This window comes from Bubalus bubalis, chromosome 12 (genome assembly GCF_019923935.1).
Source record: "Bubalus bubalis isolate 160015118507 breed Murrah chromosome 12, NDDB_SH_1, whole genome shotgun sequence".
Classification (NCBI taxonomy): domain Eukaryota; kingdom Metazoa; phylum Chordata; class Mammalia; order Artiodactyla; family Bovidae; genus Bubalus; species Bubalus bubalis.
The window spans coordinates 90,109,077-90,131,752 of NC_059168.1; the positions used below are offsets into that span (position 1 = coordinate 90,109,077).

The 22,676-nt window shown below is 41.8% G+C and overlaps 1 long non-coding RNA gene across 3 annotated transcripts in view; it reads right to left on the reverse strand.

The window, feature by feature from the left end:
• The window catches only part of LOC102408807, an 84,013-nt gene that overhangs the window by 8,656 nt on the left and 52,681 nt on the right, over window positions 1-22,676 (reverse strand). The window contains exons 2-4 of one of the 3 annotated variants that reach the window (XR_006543595.2): window positions 21,148-21,482; window positions 19,160-19,245; window positions 16,661-16,726 (exon numbers count right to left, since the gene is read on the reverse strand). The exons of 1 other annotated variant lie outside the window; for it this stretch is intronic. This is a non-coding gene — a long non-coding RNA (uncharacterized LOC102408807). The remainder of the gene's footprint in view (window positions 1-16,660; window positions 16,727-19,159; window positions 19,246-21,147; window positions 21,483-22,676) is intronic. One more of the 3 variants, XR_006543596.2, reaches the window with a different exon arrangement.

Below are 22,676 nucleotides of genomic sequence, written 5' to 3' on the forward strand. Positions count from 1 at the left end.
CAGCCAGGCTTCCCGGCTCCTCGAGGTCCCCTGAGCAGGAGCTCACCCAGGCAAAATTCAGACAGACGCGCGTTCTCCGACAGATGCTGGGGCACGCCAAGCCCGGTTGGCTCGGGGCCTCGTGCCTTCCCAAACAACACAAACATCCCCTCAGCCTCCGAGCAGTGAGCCCCAAAGATCCAGCATCTCGGACCCCCGGGCCTCCACTTTGGAGCGCCAGTTGCTGCAGAGCCTTTTCTCACGTTATTTGCAAGATGCTCACCTTCTTCAGTCTTCAAACACAACCTAATTGCCTCCTGCCAGGCAGGGGCGAGGTGTAAAGTGCAGTCCTATTCCATGGGGCCCCCGCAGATCTGAGCAGGTGGAAACAAGGGGATGGAGGGGGCGGGGAGAATCAGAAAGCAGCTTCTTGTTCATTAACCAGTGTGCCCAACCCCACCATGCATATGTTAAACAAACAACAACAATAGCAACAAAAATCAGTTGCTTAAAAAACTGGAAAAGAACAAAAGCTCACAAAACCAGGAGCTACAGGTAGATGGATTCACACGGGCGGGGGTGAGGTGGGGGTTGGGGGTGGGCGACAGCCTGATCTCAGAGTCATCAGCCCTCCTTCCCCAGCCTGGCGGCCACTTCGCTCCATCCTCAAGGCTTCCATCAAGGCTGGCCTCTCAAGTGAGTCAGACACTGAGGGTCTGTTTCATCAAAACCACACCGTTCTTTGACCATGGTTCCTGGCAGTTCGGGCTTAGAGATGAAATATTAATGAAAAAGGGAGGAGAGGGAGAAAGAAAGCCACTGAGTGGGTTTAATACTTTGTTCTGGGATCATCTCTGGGAGGCAAGACAGAAGAAACGTAGGAGCAGGCCTGTGGAGTCCATTTTGCCTGAAAAAAAGGCTGGAGTTGAAAGCCCAGGTCTGGGCATTTCCTGACCTTGGTGAGATAGGTTATAATTAGTGCCTGGTTACACAAGCGCATTAAAAATACCCAGGAAAATATCTTGAGACTAAGCAAAAATTTTTTAGAAATACCAGCAAAAGCTCAATCTAGAAAAGAAAAATAATTGACAAATTGAACTTTGTTAAAATTAAGAGCTTCTGCTCTTTGAAAGACACTGTGATGAGAATGAAAACATCAGTCACAGATCATTGATTGAAAATACTCATAAATAATGTGTCTGATAAAGAACTTCGATATGAAATATATAAGGAATTATCACAACTCAATTATAAGGGGGATGACAGTTAATGAGTACTGGGTTTCACTTTAAAATGAAATTGTTTGAAATTAGACAGTGGTAATGATTGCACAGCTATGGATATATGTATATATTTAGTATATATGTATATAGTTAATTTATACATTAAAACTGAAAGTTATACATTATACATTAAAACTCACTAAATTTTATAGTTTAAATGGGTAAATTGTATGTGAATTATTTCTCAATAAAACTATTTCTTAAAAGCAAAAACAACAACAACAAAAAAAAAACACCCAGTACCAAAAAAAAAAAAAAATCAAGCCTATGGGAGAGCCTCTGTATTATATTATTGCCCTTGTGGGATGAGAGCCAGCAGTAAATTCACGTCACAGCTTCTGGTGGACGTCCTCACCCTGTGTGGAGTAGAGCAGAATTCTGCCCACATCACCACGTGTAGACTCTTGTTCAGCAGCTCCAGCAGGCTGTGGAGAACTGCCTTTGATTTTCACTGGGCAATAGCAGAGAGTCCTGTGACTTGGATAAACCCACAGGGGCATAGATGGGCATGTGAGAACTTGCCAAAAGAAATAAGCAGATATTTCACCTTTAGACATAAAGTGGTGCTCTGAAAAAATATATATATCTTTTAAAATTTTCTTTTTTTTAGACTTCTACTGAAAATATGGCTTTTTAATAAATATTACTGGTATAATTGACTATCTGTGAACAAAAAAATAGTGTATGTTATTACTTTACAATGGAAGTTAAAAGTCCCTTACAAGTTGATTGACACAATTGGAAAAAGAAAACATGGAATATCATTGAGAAAATAGAATTTGCTTAAGATTTCAAGGCAGAATCCTTTCTTGTTTCAATTTTTTTTTTTGCTTTTTTAATTTTTATTTTATATTCACCTTTTAAAATTTTCTAATTGTTTATGACAATTTTAGTCTATCTATATATTGTCTGGGAAATGACTCTGCTTTTATTTTAACAACCAACATTTATTTGGCTAAAACATACATATCCTTAACATGTCTAAAGGATGCGTTAAAATAATTACAAAGCAAATACAATATTTTATGTAGAGAAAGCTTAACTGAATTCAGTGACTGGCCTGTGCTAGAATCCTGCTCTGGGCACTTTGGGGACCTGAAATTCAGCATTCACTCCTTGGTCCCCACACCCCATCACCTCCTCTCCTGGTGAAACCATGAGCCAAGCTGCAGCCCAATGGCATGTGGCATTCCCCTTTCCTTTGCCAGAAATCTATGAGAAACATCTGTTGGTTTTACCAAGAGAGAAGCCTCAGATAATGAAGATCAGGCACCTAAGCTCTTATTGCTTTCCAGATGCCTTTGAATTCTACACGCAGGTAAGTGTAAGAACCAGTCAAACATGCCTGAGGCTGCCCAGTAAGGATGCTCTGTCCTGTCCAGGGAGATCCTCTACCTGGCCCATGTCTGCCCACCCTCAGACTTGCAAAGATTGTTTGTCCGAATTAACCTTCTAGTAACTGTTTCTGATTAATTATCGTATCCTTCAAATGTTGGGGATAGAGTCTTTTTTCTTATTTCCTTAAATTGTACACGATGCCATGGACAGGAACTTTGGAAATTTAAAGCACTTGATCATGTTCTTAATGGATTTTTTTTTAAGCTATGTTTCAGGTATAGGAATTAGTCAGAGAAAGGTTAGATAATTGAATTTTCCTAAAGCTCGAAATGAAACAAACCCTACAAACATGCTCTTATGTCTAAAGGGCTCCCCAGGTGGCTCAGATGGTAAAGAATCTGCTCGCAATGTGGGACACCCAAGTTTGATCCCTGGTTTGGGAAGATCCCTTAGTAGAGGGTATCGCAACCCACTCCAGTATTCTTGCATAAGAATCCCACGGACAGAGAAGCATGGCAGTTACAGATCCAAAGGATTGCAAAGAGTCAGACATGACTGAAGGGACTTACTTTACTCTCCTCTAAAGAGCTTCATTCTCACACAATGCAGGCTGCTTTGCTAGCAGTGTTCCAGGATAAACAATGGAACTCATGTTTTCAAAAATTTTTCATGTCATGGTGATTCCAGGTACATTTTGAGCCTGGAACATTGTTTTATACCAGAAAGTAGTAAAGTGCTCAAAACCAAGACAAGGATAAGTCACGGAGACTCTGCAGCCAGGCTGGGGGATATCAAGATAATTAAACTGTAATAACCTTGAGTCCAGAGTTCATACCAATAATACATAAGAAACTGGGGACTGAGAGGGGGCTCTTATTTCTAGTAGAACTTCTAAGGCAAGCTAGTAAATGTGAAAAGAATGTAGCAGAGTGAAATCCATCATTTCTCAAACCTCACAGTAAATACTGATTCATGAAAAAAATCATCCATTTATCCTAAACCAAGAGGGACATTCTGATGAAGAACAGAGCAGTATTTATTTGCATAGCTTATCAGCTGCAAAATAAAATTATAAACTACAGTGCCAGAGAAATCATAAAATCTTTTGATGGGGTAATTACAGCCGTGGATATCATGGGCTTCTAGATCAAGTTCCTGGAGGAGGACACAGCATCTCCTAAGCCATGTTACAGCCAAAACATGAGCTGGTGTAACCATGGAGCAACAGCAGGCAAACCCCAGCTCAGAAACATGGTGTTAAAATGGAAAGGCAGTGTATTCTTCAAAAATGTCCATGTCGTAAAAGACAAGGAAAGGTTATAGAAATGATCCAGACTAAAAGAGATGAGAGAGACAAAAACTGCAATAAAATGATAGGTTAGATAGAAGTGTTATACCAATACTAATTTCACTACAGCTTATAACTGTGCTACATGTATGTATGTACATATTAGTGTATATAATGTGCATTGAAGTATTTAGGATAGAGGGTTATAATGCATAGGACTTATTCTCATACGATCCAGAAACAATCGAATGTGTATATATATGTGTGTGTATCTATGTGTTTATTTTCTCAGTCGTATCTGACTCTTTGTGACCCCATGGACTGTAGCCCACCTGGCTCCTCTGTCCATGGGATTTCCCAGGCAAGAATACTGGAGTGAGTTGCCATTTCCTCCCCCAGGGGATCTTCTTGACCCAGGAATTGAACTTGCATTTCCTGTGTGTCCTGCATTGCAGGTGGATTCTCTAACTGCTGAACCATCAGGGAAGCTCCACATATCTATATCTATATATCTCAATATTGATCTCAATCTCTATCTCTATGTCTGTCTTTATCTATATCATATCTGGAGATAGAGAAAATACAAATACAGTAAAAAAATTCAAAACAAATCTATTAATGGATCAAGAGTATATAGGTGTTCTTTATACTCTTATTTTTTATTCTTGCAACATTTTTATGAATTTGTAAGTTTTTCCAGATGCTTCTGGAGAGTTTGAGAACATCATTTATTTCATAGGAGGGAAAGCAGGAGCTGGATTCAGTAAACAATGTATCCATGGTACCAAAGAGCTCCATGATGGAGCTGAGACTTCAGCCACATTTCCCCAGACCCCCCTTCCCCCCTCACCCCTCCCACTGACTGGTGCCCCTCACAGTGCCCCAGAGCCTCTCCTTCCTGGATGTGAAATCCCCTGTGACCTTTCTCTTCCCTTTCTCCATTGTGGGTTCCACTCATGAAAAGGCGGGGTGACCACCTTCCGCAGTGCAGTGTTTGCAACCTTAGATGTAGAAGCACAGATTGACTGCCCAGTGGCAACTCTAGAGTAGCAGTTTCACTTGTGCCCACATGTTCAGGCCTGAGAAGGAAGCTGCCCCACCAGGATTGCTGGGGCACCTGAAAAAAAAAAGAGGAAGCCTTACAATGTGGAGATGTTTGTACTCAGAGACATAAATAACTGAGGACGGCGGCTCTGATGAATGCCATCTATGTCTCTGATTATTTTGGAAAGGGCTGCATTAGCATCAGTTGTTTGTCTTTTCATGATCATGTGGTTTCTAGCACCAGTGTGGAAGAGGGCAGCTATGAAAAAAGCAGCCTGTTACACATGACAGCTACACAACCTGAGTGAGTACACAAGGGATTCCCTGCGGGCGCAGGTGGCTGGAGGGGAACAGGCGATGTTGAAGGAAAGCTGACACTTGAGCAAATAGTCAGTATGGAGCGTGTCCCCAGGTCATCCCCTGCTACCACGTAGGGTGACCACACAGGCCCCGGTCGACCATGACTCTCACCCAAGCTGAGACTCCAGCCACGTGCATGGAGCACCCAGCACCCTGCCACACTCATTCACTCAGTGCCAGGGGCATCCACACCCCCCTGTCATTTGAAAAGAAAAAGCCTAACTGATGCTTTAAGAAATGGAATCTGTTCTTGGGATTTGTTCATGTCACAGAAAGCTATTGTTTACAGATAACCCTGGAACCTTTGCCAGGAGTACCTCAAGCCACACCGTAACTGGACACCATAGCTCTTGCCAATGACACTGACGATTCCCACTCTGCAGCCACCTGGGCCCAGTTGCCCTTCACGGTCCTCTCAGGATGGCATTTTCCCATCGAGATCTGGAAAGGCAACTGCAAAGTGGAAGCAAGACTGTCAGCAAAAGCATGACACTCCTGCACAAACCATCTGCTCCCCCCACTCAGGTAGGATGCTGTAACTTGCACATCTGCCACAGGAAGGCCAGTGCCTTGCTTTAAAGAGCTGCTATTTCAGGAAGAAATGCTCTATTGGTTTGTTTAGAAGAAGTGTCTGGGGATGAGCTGGGTGAACTTGGGAAGCAGAAAGCCCTTTAGCTTAACAAAGAGAAGAAGACCAAATATCTACAAAATAGTATGGAATACAGAGAAAACCAGATCTAGATTTAAAAACTAATGGGCACCTTGCTACTAATGCGTAGACTGGCCCTTCTTGGGTCTAACACCAGTTTATGCCTCTGAAACATGCTCATTTAGGAAAGCCCCACACCCCCATGGTGGATGCTGCTGTGAAAGGAAAGGGATGAGAACTGAGGTCTGAGCATTTGTCCCAGACAGATCTGAGGACCAGATGAACTATGAGAAGATGCTGGTGCCTCCTTGGGCCCTGAAGAAGGTTGCACATAAAGAGCCACACTTTTGAATGCTCCCACCCTTCCCCTGCCACCACAAGATACTTTTATTCTGTCTTCTTAGTGAGAGCAAGGATTTCAAATCAGCCAGAAAGAATGGAATAGCTATTGATCAAAGTCTGTAAGAGCTGATCTCATGAAAGAGCCTAATGTTAGTATTACACCAAATTATTTAGGTTCTACTCTATGGCCTAACCCTGGCAGGAAACTTTTGAAGAATAAAGAAAATGTACTATTCTGACTTTAATGCAGAAAATAAAGTTTTCACTCATTTTTTCTTGAAAATCAACAGACCCTCTCCTACATCATAAGGGCGGGAAATATGCATTGCCAAGTTTAACTTCTGCCATCCAGTCACCAAGACTGAAGGCAAAAAGGAGACGAGGAATTTCCGATAAATGGTGTTCTTTCCAAACGAAGGATCTCTCTATCACTGTTCACATAGACGCCTCCTGGGCCTCATGTTTTCAAAACCACAACCGTCTTTTACTTTATCCTGAATAATTTGGGGGTAATCTTACAGCCCAGCCCTGCCTTTCAGAGAAATACGTGTGGAATTTCTCTCTGTGCTCCTTTCAGGCAAGAAGATAATTCACATTTTTGAGAAGCTCCTGCTTTTTCTTCTCTGCCTCAGCTATGAGCGTCCTAATAATTTCTAATTACTTGGCCTTGGGAAGGATGAGGAGTGGGCGGCTCTGCTCGGAGCTCGGCGTCTTTGTTCTGGGTTGGCTGGCATGCACCTCTGTCTGCTCATGTTGGTAGAGAACAGAGAAGAGATTCTAATTAAATCCCGTACTTTTCAGATAACTCAATCAAGTAAATTGACAACAATGTTATCAGTGAGCCTGTTGTCATGTTTGATCAAGTTCTTTCCAGAGCTATATAATCTCTCATAAAACCTCTCTGAATTGTACCGTTCAGAGGACCCGTTGAGCAGACCTATTTTTCTCTTTTTTTCTAGAATCCATGAGCATAGAGGGGGTAAGGCAGTGATGTTTTTGAGGCTAATATCACTCACATAGAGTGATTCTTAGTTTCTGTGTTTGTTGTTTTTTTTTTAATTAACAACTTCCCCTCATCTTTGACTTTTACTGTTTTGCTATAAAACCCCACTCAGGACACACAATGATGTGTATTTTTCATTTATTACTAAAGTGGAAAGAATAAGGTGCTTCAAGACTCAGTTCAGTTCAGTCGCTCAGTTGTGTCTGACACTTTGCAACCCCATGGACTGCAGCACACCAGGCCTCCCTGTCCATCACCAACTCCTGGAGTTTACTCAGACTCATGTTCAGTGAGATGGTGACGCCATCCAACCATCTCATCCTCTACTGTCCCCTTCTCCTCCTGCCTTCAATCTTTCCCAGCATCAGGGTCTTTTCCAATGAGTTAGCTCTTCACATCAGGTGGCCGAAGTATCAGAGTTTCAGTTTCAGCATCAGTCCTTCCAATGAATATTCAGGACTTCTCAAAGCTGAAATATATCCAATATCTACTGTTTTCCAAGCCCCGTACCTGCATCTCCCATGCATTATTTTGTCTGAGGCCTAGAACAACCCAAGTATTATTTGTACTTTGGAGAAGAGGAAACTGAAATGCTATGCAAACTAAATATCTTGTTCAGGTCACAGAGTAAAGAAAGTATCTCAAAACTTACAGAGTAGATGGGGAGCAGGAAGCAAAACATAAAACCACTCTGTGCTGGGCAATTAAGTTCTGATCTATGGGTCCACATCTGTTAGGGTTCTAACAGGAAATAGACCCTGAATAGGAGGATTTATAAAGTTTTATTTGCAAAGATGCTAATGACAGAGCTTGGGGTGGGTTGTAGGACTTTGGAGGCTGCCATCAATTGAGCTATTATAGCCCCCAGCACCAGTACTGGGGTGAGGGGAGGGAAGAGCTCTGAGAGGCTGCCAGGAAACAAAGATGATGGTGTACATGCAACCAGGTGCAAGGAGAGGGTCTCTGACGACCCTCACTTGGGGAAACAGCCGGAGGCCACCCTGCAGGGACAGAGCTGAGATCTCCTTCTCCTGCTTCACGCCCCTGCAGGAGAAGCCCTCCTGGAGTCCAGGGGGTATAGCAGTCCTGCCAGGGGAAGAGGACAAAGGGGAGGGAGAGGTCCTGGAGGGAGAGGGGAGATCCAGGGTGCAAGCTCCATTCTCACTTCCCATCCGTGACCCTGCTTCTCCTTTCTGCACCTGTCTGTTGCCTGGTGTCTGCTTCTCCATTTTGGACTCCCTTAGAGGGATGTGGATGACCCACAATGATGACAAAGAAGGTATCTTCATTTCTGGGGCCAAACACAGGGGTGGTGAAGCTAGAGGAAAGCTTATAAACAGTGCAGGTGGAAGAAGGCTAGACTGTGAGCTGACCTCCTTCCTAGGGTCCCCGGCCTGGGCGTCACCCTCTTCACCTCATTGGCGATGGGTCACTTGGCTGAAATCCTGACCCATTTATTCATGGCTTTGGCCATCAGATTTTATTCCCTTTAATTAGAACTCTTGCTGAGGGACATTCAGAGGTTGCCCCACACTCAGGGACCACTCCATTTCTGCTTTATTTCATGCATTTGTTACCACCATTAATAAGCACATGTCATGAGCTTGCATTAAGTTACTGCATGCTGGAGCAATAAAGATAATTAAAACCTGCTCTGTCATTAAAGAATGCTCAGGTTGCTAAGAGAATTTTAAAAATTCCTACAAGCAACTTAAATGCACTTTTGGAAAGTGACAAAACCCATGTGGGGGGGATAGATCACAAGTATTAACTGTTGAGAGGAGGGAAGATTAGTTTTAATCTTTGAGTCAGAAACTTAAGGTTCAACTTAATCCCTAGAATCACCTTCCTAGACTCCTGGAATAATTCTGTCCCAGATTTGGGCTTGTACTCTGACCTCCTCCAGGAAGTGACACTGATCCACGCTGTACGGGAGCAGATGTATGTTGCTCAATCCTAACCCATGAATGGCTGGGTTTTCATGTTTAAGTCTTTTCTCACCAACAAAATAGCCAACTTCTCAAAGACTTCCCTCTGTCTTCTGACTGCCTGTAGCACTGGAGGTGTTTCCAGTCAGCAAACACTCAGTCAAAGACAGATGAGTAGTTTGAAACATAAAGAAATGAGCAATATCCCCAAGTTACACAGCATCGAAGGCTAAGATGAGGCCACCTGGGCGCTGGTGCAATGCCCTGGCTCCAGGATACCACCTGGTGTAAAACTCAGTAAGAGGAAGCTAATCTTTCCTTGTGTTTAGATGAGTCCATGGACACTCACAGGCTTCCAGACACATCTCCTCCCTTCTCTTCAGGATTCCAGGAAAATCATGACAGCATATGAGAAATGTTTCTTTGTATGTCTGGACTCTTTACTCTCTTGTGAGCCCCTGAGGACCAGAATCTGTGTCTTATTTGTTTTAGTATCTCTTGTACAAAACAGTTCCTGATGAGTGAAAGGCATCTGGTACTTGTTCTTTGAGAGGTTTCTCCCACTGCTGTTGTCTCTTTTTATTACTTTGCTGTTCAGTCAGTAAGTCGTGTCCAACTCTTTGCGACTCCATGGAGTGCATCACACCAGGCTTCTCTGTCCTTCACTATCTCCCGGAGTTTGCTCAAACTCATGTTTTTCCATTGAGTCAGTGATGCCATCTAACCATATCATCCTCTGTTGCTCCCTTCTCCTGCTCTCAATCTTTCCCAGCAACAGAGTCTTTTCCGATGAGTCAGCTCTTTGCAACAGGTGGCCAAAGAATTAGAGCTTTAGCATCAGTTCTCCCAATTAATATTCAGGACTGATTTCCTTTAGGATTGACTGGTTTGATCTCCTTGCAGTCCAAGGGACACTACAGAAACACAGTTCAAAAGCATCAACTTCGATGCTCAGCTTTCTTTATGGTCCAACTCTCACATCCATACATGACTACTTGAAAAAACCATAGCTTTGACTATATGCACGTTTGCCAGCAAAGTGATGTCTCTGGTTTTTTAATATGCTGTCTAGGTTGGTCACAGCTTTTCTTCCAAGAAGCAAGCATCTTTTGATTTTATGGCTTCAGTCACTGTCTGCAGTGATTTTTAGAGCCCAAGAAAATAAAATCTGTTACTGCTTCCACTTTTTCCCCATCTATTCACCATGAAGTGATGCAACTGGATTCCATAATCTTAGTTTTTTGAATGCTGTTTTAAGTCAGCTTTTTCATTCTCTTCTTTCACCTTCATCAGAGTCTCTTTAGTTCCTCTTCACTTTCTGCTTTTATGTATTTTGATAAATCTGTAATTCTCATGTGATTCTTGTCAGAATGTCACATCAATCCCCATTCTACAGATAGGAACATGGAGGCCATGGCAGGTAGAACAGTCCCTAACACCTCCTTCCTGAATCTGTGTCCAAGATGGCTCCAAGCACTTTATAGGTTCTCATGAAAAGTCTGAGACAGATGAAAGTAAGATCACCATGACTTCCTGGGAGGAAACTGAAGCACAGAGAACAGAGGTAAACCACCTGAGGTCTCAGAGATATTCAGTGGAGAAGCAGGGGTCAAGAATGGTTAGTGGTCAATTTCTTTTTTTTTCAATTGGAGGAAAATTGTCTTATATTTTATATTTTTTTTTCAATTGGAGGAATATTGTGTTATCTTCTGCCATACATGCATCATGGTATCACGGACTCAGTGGACATGAGTTTGAGCAAGCTCCAGGAGTTGGTGATAGACAGGGAAGCCTGGAGTGCTGCAGGCCATGGGGTCGCAAAGAGTAGGACACGACTGAGTGAACTGAACTGACTGACTGCCTTATATCAACATGAGTCAGCCATAGGTATACATATGTCCCCCCTTCTTGAATCTCCTTCCCACCTCCAGCTCAATTTCTTAACCACCCACCAGTTCACCTTTCTTTAAAGACAGGTCAAGGGCATGTGTGCTAAGTTGCTTCAATTTTGTCTGACTCTTTGTGACCCTATGGATCATAGTCTCCCAGGTTCCTCTGTCCATGGGATTCTCTAGCCAAGAATACTGGAGTGGGTTGCCGTGCCCTTCTCCAAGGGCATGGAGATAGCCAAGGAAACACATCACTCTTCCTGTGAAGGATGAAGTCTGTGCTGTTGAGACTGTCTCCTTCTCTCCAACCTCAGCATCTCCATCTTTGAGAACTCTTACTAACATCCATTTCACTCACACTAACTCTTTCTCCATCATCACCCCCAGGGTTTGCTTTGTGTATTCCGCATAGGAAACATAGGTCTATCTGTCACTCTTTGGTTTTCAAAACACCAACATCTCTGACTGAATTATCTTCAACCTTTTTAAATACACCAAGGAAGTAAGTCCGTCACCTATCCATGCCTGGACTCCCCCCAAAAACACATTTTCAAATGGAGAGCAATGTTGAGAAAGAGCTAAAAATTTGAGGTCTATCCCATAATATCTGTGTGACCTTGTCAGTTCTACACATGTACTCTTCCTCATCTGAAAAATAATATTAGTTTTATGATGTAGGAACAGCTACAACAAACATGGTAATCTGCAATGGAGTGTTATGAAGATAAACGCGAGTGGAAAACAGGTTTTAAGATTAATAGTGATCAATGAAATATATGATTAGTATTAATTCAGATTCATTTAGTTCCACTCTATCAGAACTCAAACAGCAGCTCCAATAGTTCAGATGAGTCAGTATCCCAGGCAGCTGGGTGGCAGTCTCTAGACTCTGGCTGTTCATTTATTGGCCAATGTGCATATGTGGTAGGCTCTCCAAACCCATGAGTGTTATATAGTGGAAAGGTCATGTGGTTCTGGAATGAAACACAATTATGTGACCCTGGGCAAGCTATTTGCATTGCAACATATTTACACTTACAAGAGTTATAATAACTCACAGAGTTGTCTCAGGAATAAAAATTGATGGTAAACATACAGTGCCCAGCTCAGGGTTAGAGTTTAAAAATATATGCCTTTTCTCCTTCTCTTTGGATAGAAGTATCTTTATGAAATGAAAAGAACTCACAAGCAAATTTAAAGTTTCCAGCTATCTAGCACTTTTATTAACAAATAAAGTCTCCAGGCCTTCTCTTTTCTCCTGTGCCAACACTTTGATCATTTTATTGATTTTATACTCCATTTGTGATGAGAATGTCTCTTGGGAAATACCCCCAGCAGGAGGTTTGCTCACAAAGTAAAGGAAAGTTTGTTTGATTAGAGGAGAGATTATTTTGTACTGGCTTTCTCCATATACTACAAAACTCTCTTCTTATAAAACCCCAAAATAATTGTGTGTCTCTTTTCATATCTTATATAAGAGCTACCTACTTACATGAAATAAAGGAAGAAAATTGGTTTGGTGAGTGATAAGATTTGATTTTACTTTCAGTTCAACAATTTTATTTCTGATATCATGTGGAAAGCATCATTTCATAAGCCTCAGTCTACTTGTCTACAAAAAGGGAATTTTAATGAGGCAAAGTCTGTAAAAGTTCTGAACACAAACCCCTTACATAGTAGGATTGCTTATCAATTTATATTCCCCATCATCTTCTCTCATAAGTGTGTAATCTGAATTTTAAGAAGCTATGTAGAAGTTTCACAAGGAAGGGCAATGTCTCCTGCACAAAAGACACTCTTGGTAAGTGTTTACATAATTACACTGGATTTAAAAGATATAGAAGGCAAGAAAAGGAGACAACAGAGGACGAGATAGTTGGATGGCATCACCGACTCAATGGACATGAGTTTGAGCAAGCTCTGGGAGAAAGTACAGGGAAGCCTGGCATGCTGCAGTCCAGGGAGTCACAAAGAGTAGGCACAACTGAGCAACTGAACAACAATAAAAAGATATAGATAATTCAGATTTGATAGGAATGCACTGATATTTTGTTATTAAAAAGCAATGCAGCACATAATATTTGCATATTTTGAATATGGATGTATTTGCAGCTCAAAATCCACTGTGTTCAAATCTCTTTCTGTTGGTTGATTTATTTTTCACAGATGATCTTGAGTGAGGTAGCAGTTTCATGGGAAGAGACTATATTAATAATTTGGAATCAGAGTTGATTTTAAACACTACTCATAAGCCACGTGAAATTTAGAATTTGCATATTTTATTGACTTGAAGATGTATATGTAACACTGATATGAAAGAAAATACTGCCACAAAGGCATAATTGCTAATGCATTAATTGTGAGATGGATCCTTACTTCAAAGATATTAAGGCAAAACGTAATCCAGCAAAATAAATTATTTAACTTCTATGATCTTGAGTTTCTCCATTAGAAAAATAAGGCTGATGATGACTCAGAGTATACTGAAAGAATAACATGAAAAAGGGGATGAATATTCTTTTTAAACTCTAAAACACTCCACAAATATCATTTTTAGACCAAGAGTTCCAAGAGTAAGACACTCAGATATGAGATATGAAACATTTTTTGCCCTCTTGGCCTATTTTGGTACTAAATATTTCTTTTATTTTCTCCCCAATGATGCTCTCATGGGATGCTTAGGAAATGTCACGATTAGAAAGTAACATATTCTATGTTTACTTCATAGTATAATTATGGAGAGGCCCTGAATTTGAATGACTTAGGTTTAGGTGTGGACTTCTCAAAGGATTTACTTCAACTTTTAATTGTGAACGGAGGAACCTGGTAGGCTAAAGTTCATGGGGTCGCTAAGAGTCGGGCACGACAGAGCGATTTCACTTTCCCTTTTCACTTTCATGCATTGGAGAAGGAATGGCAACCCAATCCAGTGTTCTTGCCTGGAGAATCCCAGGGATGGCGGAGCCTGGTGGGCTGTCGTCTATGGGGTCGCACCGAGTCGGACATGACTGAAGCAACTTAGCAGCAGCAGCAATTATCCAGATACAAAGTTAGCAGTTTAGTAATTAATGAAGGAAAATTCTGTATCCCATTAAGATTATTCATTTAAAAGAATTAACATCAAATTTCAGCCAAATCCAGAAAATACAAATAAGAAAGCCAGTCACCATCTTTCTAAATTTCATATATATGGCTTAAAAAAAAGAATCAAGAAAATCATACAGGCCTGTATGAAACAGTACAGAAAGAACTGTACTATTTAAATTAAAAAAAAAAAACTTCAGAATTTTTTAATATATCTGGGATATCAGATATGAACACTTTCACAGAATTGTAAACAGATCCACTGACTTCAAATTTGGGGATTGCAGAGAGAGAGAGAGTCATGCTTTCTAGGGTATCTGTTATACTGAGTGTCAGATAACACATCTAAAGGAGTACCTGTCATTTGAAGGAAAAAGGTTAAATGTTGCATATTCATTGTCTCTTGGGCTTTTGCCAATGCTTCTTGGTGTGACCAGCACCGGTGCCAAGAAACACGATGATTAATGTCTTATGAGTCCCTTCTGTGTTTCTGAGCTTGTTCTCCACTCCTGTTGCCACTGGAAGAAGCTGTAACCGTTTGCTAAATTTGATTCATTCTGGTAAATTTCTATGAGCTAATGAAACTCAAATGTTTTGCAAGTTTCAAAGACCGTGGAAAACTATAGAATACCATGATGACAGCATTAACAAAGTTGAGATATTTGATAGGAATAAGTTTTAAAATGCAAGAAAGAGCCAGACCCCTATGAATATTTCAACATTGGCCATGTGGATTCTTCCAGTCTTATCTCCTGAATAACTCAGATAATTCAGTCTGCATTAAAATTGTATTTCCTCCATCTTCAAGCCTCTGATTAGGGTGTTTCCTTCACCTGGAATATTTTTTTCCCCACTCCTACCCTGTTGGAATTCTAGACATGTTTCATATTTCAACTCTGTTCCCCCTTCTTCCATAAAGTCTTCTCGTCCTCATGCAGTCTCTCTCCCATAAAGCATTTCAATTAACATATCTTTTATATATCCAGAGTAGCTCTTAATCTAGTTACCCAGGGATTTAGAAATGTCTGTGTCCCTTATAGAATTGAATTTCAATGTTTTAATCATACTTAAAATGCCAGAGTTCAGGCATGTAATTACTCAATATGTGTTGGTGAAATTTTATTTTGAAGACTGGAGAAAAAAAGCACCTTTGTAATTGCGATGGGAAATGATACTAATTTAATGTCAAGAAATAATGATTGTCACAGAATAAATGATACTACATGGTTGCTTCACTCCCATGCCCACTGTTTGTCAAATTAAAATTACCTCCACCCCTTCACTCCCACTCAAGAACAACAGAGCTCAGCTTCAGTGCCATTCACCTTCTCATGAAACCTCTTACATTTCCTGTACTTTCCCTAAACAAACAACCAGGATGAAGCTGTTTCCAGGAAGTGTAACAAATATAATAAGGTCCATTCAAGGTTTCTGAGCTAATCCCTTAGATGCCAACAAGAACGCTGGATTCTGGGTTCAAGAGCTTGTATATTGGTTTAGGAATTCAGAGGGCAGGTTGGATCTACTAATAACCCAGGTAAGAGCAGTACTGCCAGAGGACTAGAGAAGCTGTGTGAAAGAATGAGTCCAGGGTATATCAGTTATCTCTGGCCTGTGACAAATTACCACCAAAACTTGGAAGTTTAGCACAACACACAGTGTCTTAGGGTCAGGAACAAACAATGGTTCAGCTTAGCACAGTGCTCTGGCTCAGGGTATCCTGAAAGGTGATGGTCTAGCTGTTGGCTAGGAGTGACAACCTCTGAAGGCTTGACTGTGAGCTTCCAAAGTGCTACCTCATGTGCCTGGAATCTGGAGGCATCAGTTCTTGGCATGTGAGCCCATCTACAAATCAATCAGATTCCCTCAAATCAAGTGATGGGACAGAGAGGAGAGTATGTGAGACAGAGAGAAAGAGAGACAAAGAGAAAGATAGAGGAGAAGGCCACTCAAGCTGCTATAGATTTTATGACCTAGTCAGACACCATCATTTCCTCCTTATTCTGTGTCTTAGAAGCAAGTCTAGCCTACACTCAAGGGGAATGCTGTTAAGCTCTCCTCTTGAAGAGAAGACAGAGGATACTGGAGTCCTGGACTTCGTGGGCACCTAGACCAGGGCAGGTGTAGAAGTCCATGGACACACAGTGTGATGTCTTCTCAGGCTTCATGGCTCCTGTCCATGGGAAAGCAAGGGCAGCTCCAGGCCAACAGGACTTCCCAAGGCATGTGGGCCAATAACCAAGTGCTTTCTGCCTTGAAGATTCAGTGATATTTCAGGTTCCTGAGTTTTCATTGTTTCCTCCCCTCAATTGTCTCCATACCAGACTCAATCATCAGATAGTAAGAAAATGATTCAGGTTTTTCCCTCTCAGTTCTCATTAAATGACAGGTGCTAAGTGGGCTTTCCCCAGAACAGCCACGTGCAGCTGAGCTGTGTTCATCCCCTCCCCCAATGCCCCCACGCCAGACTCACCCCTTCCAGGGCTGCCCTCTACATCTGCAGCAGCATATTGGTTCTGCTCCCTTGGGCCTAGAACAGCTGATGGACATGCAACATACACGGTAGGATAACAAATAAATAACCATGTGCGGTCTCCTGGCTCCCAAATAAATTCCTATACCTCATTCAAATTTCTGGGATCTGGATGCTGAGCCAAGACAGCATGAGCTTATCATCCCTCCCCTACCCTCAGGCTGGGGAGGGTAACCATTAGTTACCTTCAAGTAGTAACTGTTGCAGAGCATTTAAAGATGAAACATCTGAGATCTCTGGTCTCCATTATCAAGGTTAATAAAAAGAGAAGGCAAGTTGATGTCATGGAAGAAGCTCTAGATTTTAGTCCAAAAGTCTTATTCTGAGGAGACAGGCTCTGTGGCCACATATCTAGATTCTTAGGATGGTGAAATGTGTGCCTTCCTCTCCTTTACCACTTGTGAGCTGTAGATACTGGTTCTGAACCAACCTCCCCACTGCCCACCCTCTCTCTGCAACTAGTCTTCCAACTCAACTAGTTTTTGCCTCTGGCAGCAAGTTGGGAAGGAGGGTGTCCTTACTTAAACCTCCAGGATTTCAAGATTTTTATTTTGGGGGTCCTCCATACTACCCTGGCTCTTAGTTGACAATATATTCTGCCAAAAATCGTGAGACTGGAAGAAGGGCATTTGGACAATATTCCCTTGTGCCTTTGTCAAAGTCTTTTCTATAGACTTGAGGTCACTGAACATCTATCTCAAATGCTTCCTGGAGGCTTCCCCGCTCACCTGGACTTCTGGTCAACCTGTTATTCATAGCTGTCTCTTAGGCATAGTAGGTGCTCCTGCAAGTGGGGTCACTCTGTCAACCGCCTCCAGACTGTCTCCTGGAAGCCACCAAAAAGAGTGGTGGAATATAAATGTGGCTTGTATTTTGCCTGTCTTCATTCCACAAGAGAAAATGAAAATAAAGAAAAAGTAGGAGACACAGTGTTCAATTTGCCTCCTGTGTCCTGACACAACATTTCCCTTTTATGCGGAGGTTTCTTAGAGTGTAGAAAAACATGTTTCAGCAAAGGAAGGCTAATTTTCAAAACCACTCATTTGGCAAATGCACAAGCTCTCAAACTGGAAAGCCCTGCTTCTGGTTCCTCGCAGTTTACCTAATCCCAAAGCAGTGGCAATCATTTAAAAAAAATTTTTTTTTTCAGCTCTGCCAATAGCCTTGGGCTCTGCTTGCCACGGTAACGTACACAAAAGAGAGATATGGTGATAAGGGGCTGCTTATGCAACTGAAATGTGCTACCATCTGTGTAGAATGTGAGTCTGCATGAAGAGCTACCGGGCACAAAATTTATGGCACTCTTTTTTTTTTTTCTTTTAACAACTGCACCTCCCTCACTATAATGCTTTCATGAGATCAGCCAGTTTATTCCTTGGCTAATAACCCATCCAGTCAAGTCAGAATGTCTGAATCAAGAGTTCTATGAGACGGAGTATTTGATCAGAGGATAATCAATACATCACATTTTTCTATCATATTAATTGATATGATAAATTTTTCACTATTGTATGGATCCAGTTCCCCAAAATAAGAAATAACTTGGAAGAATTTAGCCCTTTTAAAAATCTGGCTGACAGTCAAAGTCTATAAGAATCTCTATAGGTCTGCTTTCCTGCATTATAAAATAATGCGTCTTCAGCATATTCTTCTTTTTCTTGATGTTGAATTGTATGCACTTACTGGGATGGAATCAATGAGGGATAAAAATCCTACAAGGATATCTTGATAAAGCCATTCTGTTCTAAACCATTCATTTACAAGAGACTGACTAATTCAATTACGCCATGGATTTTCCTTTTAGTAGGAAAAGGCAGATAGCTAATCAGAGCCAACTAATAGAAACAGGCATTTTCACATTAGGATCCCAAATATTCTTATTTGTTTGTATTTGATGCCTAAGATGAAGTGCTGCCTTTTTCCAACCTCATGTCAAACACATGCTCAGCATAGGATGGTGCCTTAAGCAAATCCAGGGTCAGTGAGGCCAAGGGTTCTAATGGCTGCTGGTGGGGGGCATGGCTGTTGGAACAAAACACCACATACTGGGAGACTTAGCACAAGAGACAGTTATTGTTTTACAGTTTTGGAGAGGAGAACTCCAAAATCACAGTGTTGGCAGGACCATCCTCCCCTTGAAGTCTATAGCGAGTCTTTCTTGCCACTTCCAGCTCTAGACTTAATACCAATCCTTGGCCTTCCTTTGTTAGCATGTATCTGTCTTCACATGTCATTCTCCTATTTGTGTCTCTCCTCTTCTTTTAAGGACACCAATCATATTGGGTTTGGGGCCCACTGCAGTCCATCATAACCTCATGCTAACGAATTTTATCCTCAATAGCCCTATTTTCACATAGGGTCATATCTGGAGACACTCGGAGTTGGGACTTTCACATATCTTTCTGGGTGACACAATTCAACCTATAACAGATTGCATACCTCCCAGTTGATTTTGCAGCCTGTCCAGCTGCAAGAGCTCAAATACAGGATATAACAATCAGATGGGTATCTTTGTAGGTGTTTTGCTGGAAAGAATAAGGAACAAAGATGTTCGTATCAGATCATATTATGATTAACAAACCCCAGGGAAGCAAGGCCAATGGAACCAACCTTTCCCACTTACTTCAGTGTGCATAGGACTCCCCTGGGTGTCCTGGGGACACTCCAGTGGGTTCTAAGTAGATATGGGAACTAGCACCACAGGTGACCACTAAAGGTCCCATTTATTGATGTTGCTCAAATGAACTCAAAATGCCTGGGGGTGGGAGGTTGACCAGAAATCCACTCTTGTTTATACCCAGGAGAGATTTGTCTCAGGGGGATTAAATGATACTGACTCAGTTCTTAATGCCAGAACCATAATGTCAGGGTGTTCCTTTCTAATGGGAAAGCTGTGTCACACAGGCTGGAAAGTTCATTTCAGTGTGAATGTGAATTCATTTTCTGCCAACTGAGCTATGAAAGAAGCAAAATCAGAAATTGTTTTAGTAAGAACGGGAACCAAACATGTGGAGTCAGTTGGATGATTCAAATGCTATGTTATCTATCAAAGTCTGGTACAGCTGTTTTCTCAAACATTTCATTTAAAAGTGGATAAAATAATAATGATTAAAGCTGATATTTATGACAAAGTTATCTTGTGTTATGCAATGTCCTAACACAACTATTCAATTTCTTTTACTTTCAATTTTTTTCTTCTCACCAATGCTATGGAATAAGTGGTGTTACTAATCTCATTTTGCAGATAAGAATGAAAAGAGGCTTGCCCAATACTAGATAGTTCAGATGTGGCAAATGCAGGCCAAGAAATCTCAGCTTCTTTCCAAAAGGCAGACCCTTCCTCACCGTGTTATCCTATCCACAGGGAGTCTCTCCAGTGGCCAGTGGTAGATTCCTGCTCCTAGCTGTTGCTCGCTGCCTGACCTCTCCTTTTCTACAATATCTTCTGTCCTCCACTCAACATACACGTGCCAATTATTTACCATGCTGGCTCCAAAGAGAAATAATGTTCTTACTGTCTCTGGAATGGAAGACTCTTGATTTTTAATACATATATATAAAACATGATATATAATATATAAATATGTTGTATATTTATATTGTGCATATTATAGATTATATAAATATATTATATGTGACATATATTCCTGTATTATATATAATAATCTCAAACGTATTATATATTATATTATTTTATGTACAGATCTTTCTCTAATTATTATGGCATTATATAAACCTGATAAATCATAACAATTTATATATTGTACATATTAAAACAATGTAAAAATAGATGATATATAACATATATTCCTATACTCTATTTAATGTATAAGTATAAATGTATTCTATATATATGTATTATTTTATGTACAGATCTTTCTCTACTTATCAGACTTATGTAAGTAGAGACTGATAAATACATCAGAAGTTGAAAACATTGTAAGTAAAAAATGCATTTAATTTACCTAATACCTTAATGTAGTCTGCTGCTGCTGCTGCTCCTGCTAAGTCGCTTCAGTCGTGTCTGACTCTGTGTGACCCCATAGATGGCAGCCCACCAGGCTCCCCCGTCCCTGGGATTCTCCAGGCAAGAACACTGGAGTGGGTTGCCATTTCCTTCTCCAATGCATGAAAGTAAAAAGTGAAAGTGAAGTCGCTCAGTCGTGTCCGACTCCTAGCGACCCCATGGACTGCAGCCCACCAGGCTCCTCTGTCCATGGGATTTTCCAGGCATGAGTACCGGAGTCAGTTGTCATTGACTACCATAAACATACTCAGAACACTGACATTAGCCCACAGTTGGGTAAAATTGTCTAGAACAAAACCTGTTTTGTAATAGAGTGCTGAAAATCTCCTGTGATTTATTGAATACTGTGCTGGAAATGTCATCTGGGTGCAGAACAGTTGTCAGGGTGGAAGCCACTTACCCTTTGGATCACATGGCTCACAGGAGCTGGGACTGTCCCTGCCCAGCATCACCAGAGGGTTTCTCACAGCATGTCGCTCACCGTGGAAAAAAATCAAAATTCAAACTTCATGTGCCGTTTATACTGCATGCATGTCATAACGTCAGAAAATAAGGTGAGCCATCCTAAGTCAGAAGAAATCCTCTCAAGAAGACAGTGTGTCCAGGAAGCAGGACCAGCCAGAGAGAAGGCACACCGCCTGATGCAGATGCTGGTGGAGCCCAGCAGGTCAGCACCCTCAGCGCTGGCTGGAGTGAGTCTTCCTGACCGAGTGCTGGATGCGCTCCACCCTGAAACTGAAAGTGAAAGTCGCTCAGTTGTGTCTGACTCTTTGTGACCCCGTGAACTATACAGTCCACGGAATTCTCCAGGCCAGAATACTGGAGTGGGTAGCCGTTCCCTTCTCCAGGGGATCTTCCCAACCCAGCAACTGAACCCAGGTCTCCTGCCTTGCAGGCGGATTCTTTACCATCTGAGCCACCAGGGAAGACCATTCCCCACCCTGACCGTGGAGAATAATGTGTAGCAGTGACCATGGAGAGAAATTCCAGAATAGGACGGTGGTGCTTAGGTTCTGCTAAGCTCTAAACGTCCTGAATAGATTATTTAAAACCTGTCAGGGGGAGAGGATTAATCGAAGAACCCTAAAACCTACTCAAAAATGCTATTTAGATGCTGAGTGATATATGGAATTAGATCCCTCTGGAATACACATTCCATTCCTCATATAACTGCACAAATGCTCATGACCAAGGTTTAAACATGGCAATATTTTGCATAATGTGACAGGAGGGGGAAGTTAGAGCAATAGCTGCTCTTGCCAAAAAGGTTGGACTTGAGGAGAAACAGTGTAGCAGAAACAAGCGCATCTTGTATTTTGAGGATGACTCCTGATCCTCTTTAGGAATCTTCTCTGCTTGTGCCAATTTCAGATGCCCTCTCGACCTCTGAATAACCATTGCATGCTCAGTCTCTTCAGTCGTGTCTGACTCTTAGCAACCACGTGGACTCTAGCCTGCCAGGCTCCTCTGTCCATGGGATTCTCCAGGCAAGAATACTGGAGTGGGTTGCTGTGCCCTCCTCCAGGGGATCTTCCGACCCAGGGATCAAACCTGCGTCTCCTGCAGCTCCTGCATTGTCAGGTGGGTTCTTTACCACTAGCACACCTGGGAAGCCCCGATACCCATTGTACTTACAGGCAATTAAACGAGATTTATTCCTTAGTTATGCTCCAGTTATTTCATGTCTGCATTATATCTACCTAAGTACTTTTTAAATCCCTGGAGAAGTGAGAAGTATAATTTTTCAGATACCTTTCAGAACAGTGGAATATATTAATATGTATTTAGATTAATACTATCTATGACAGATGTTGGAGAAGGAAATGGCAACCCACTCCAGTGTTCTTGCCTGCAGAATCCCAGGGATGGGGGAGCCTGGTGGGCTGCCGTCTATGGGGTCGCACAGAGTTGGACATGACTGAAGTGACT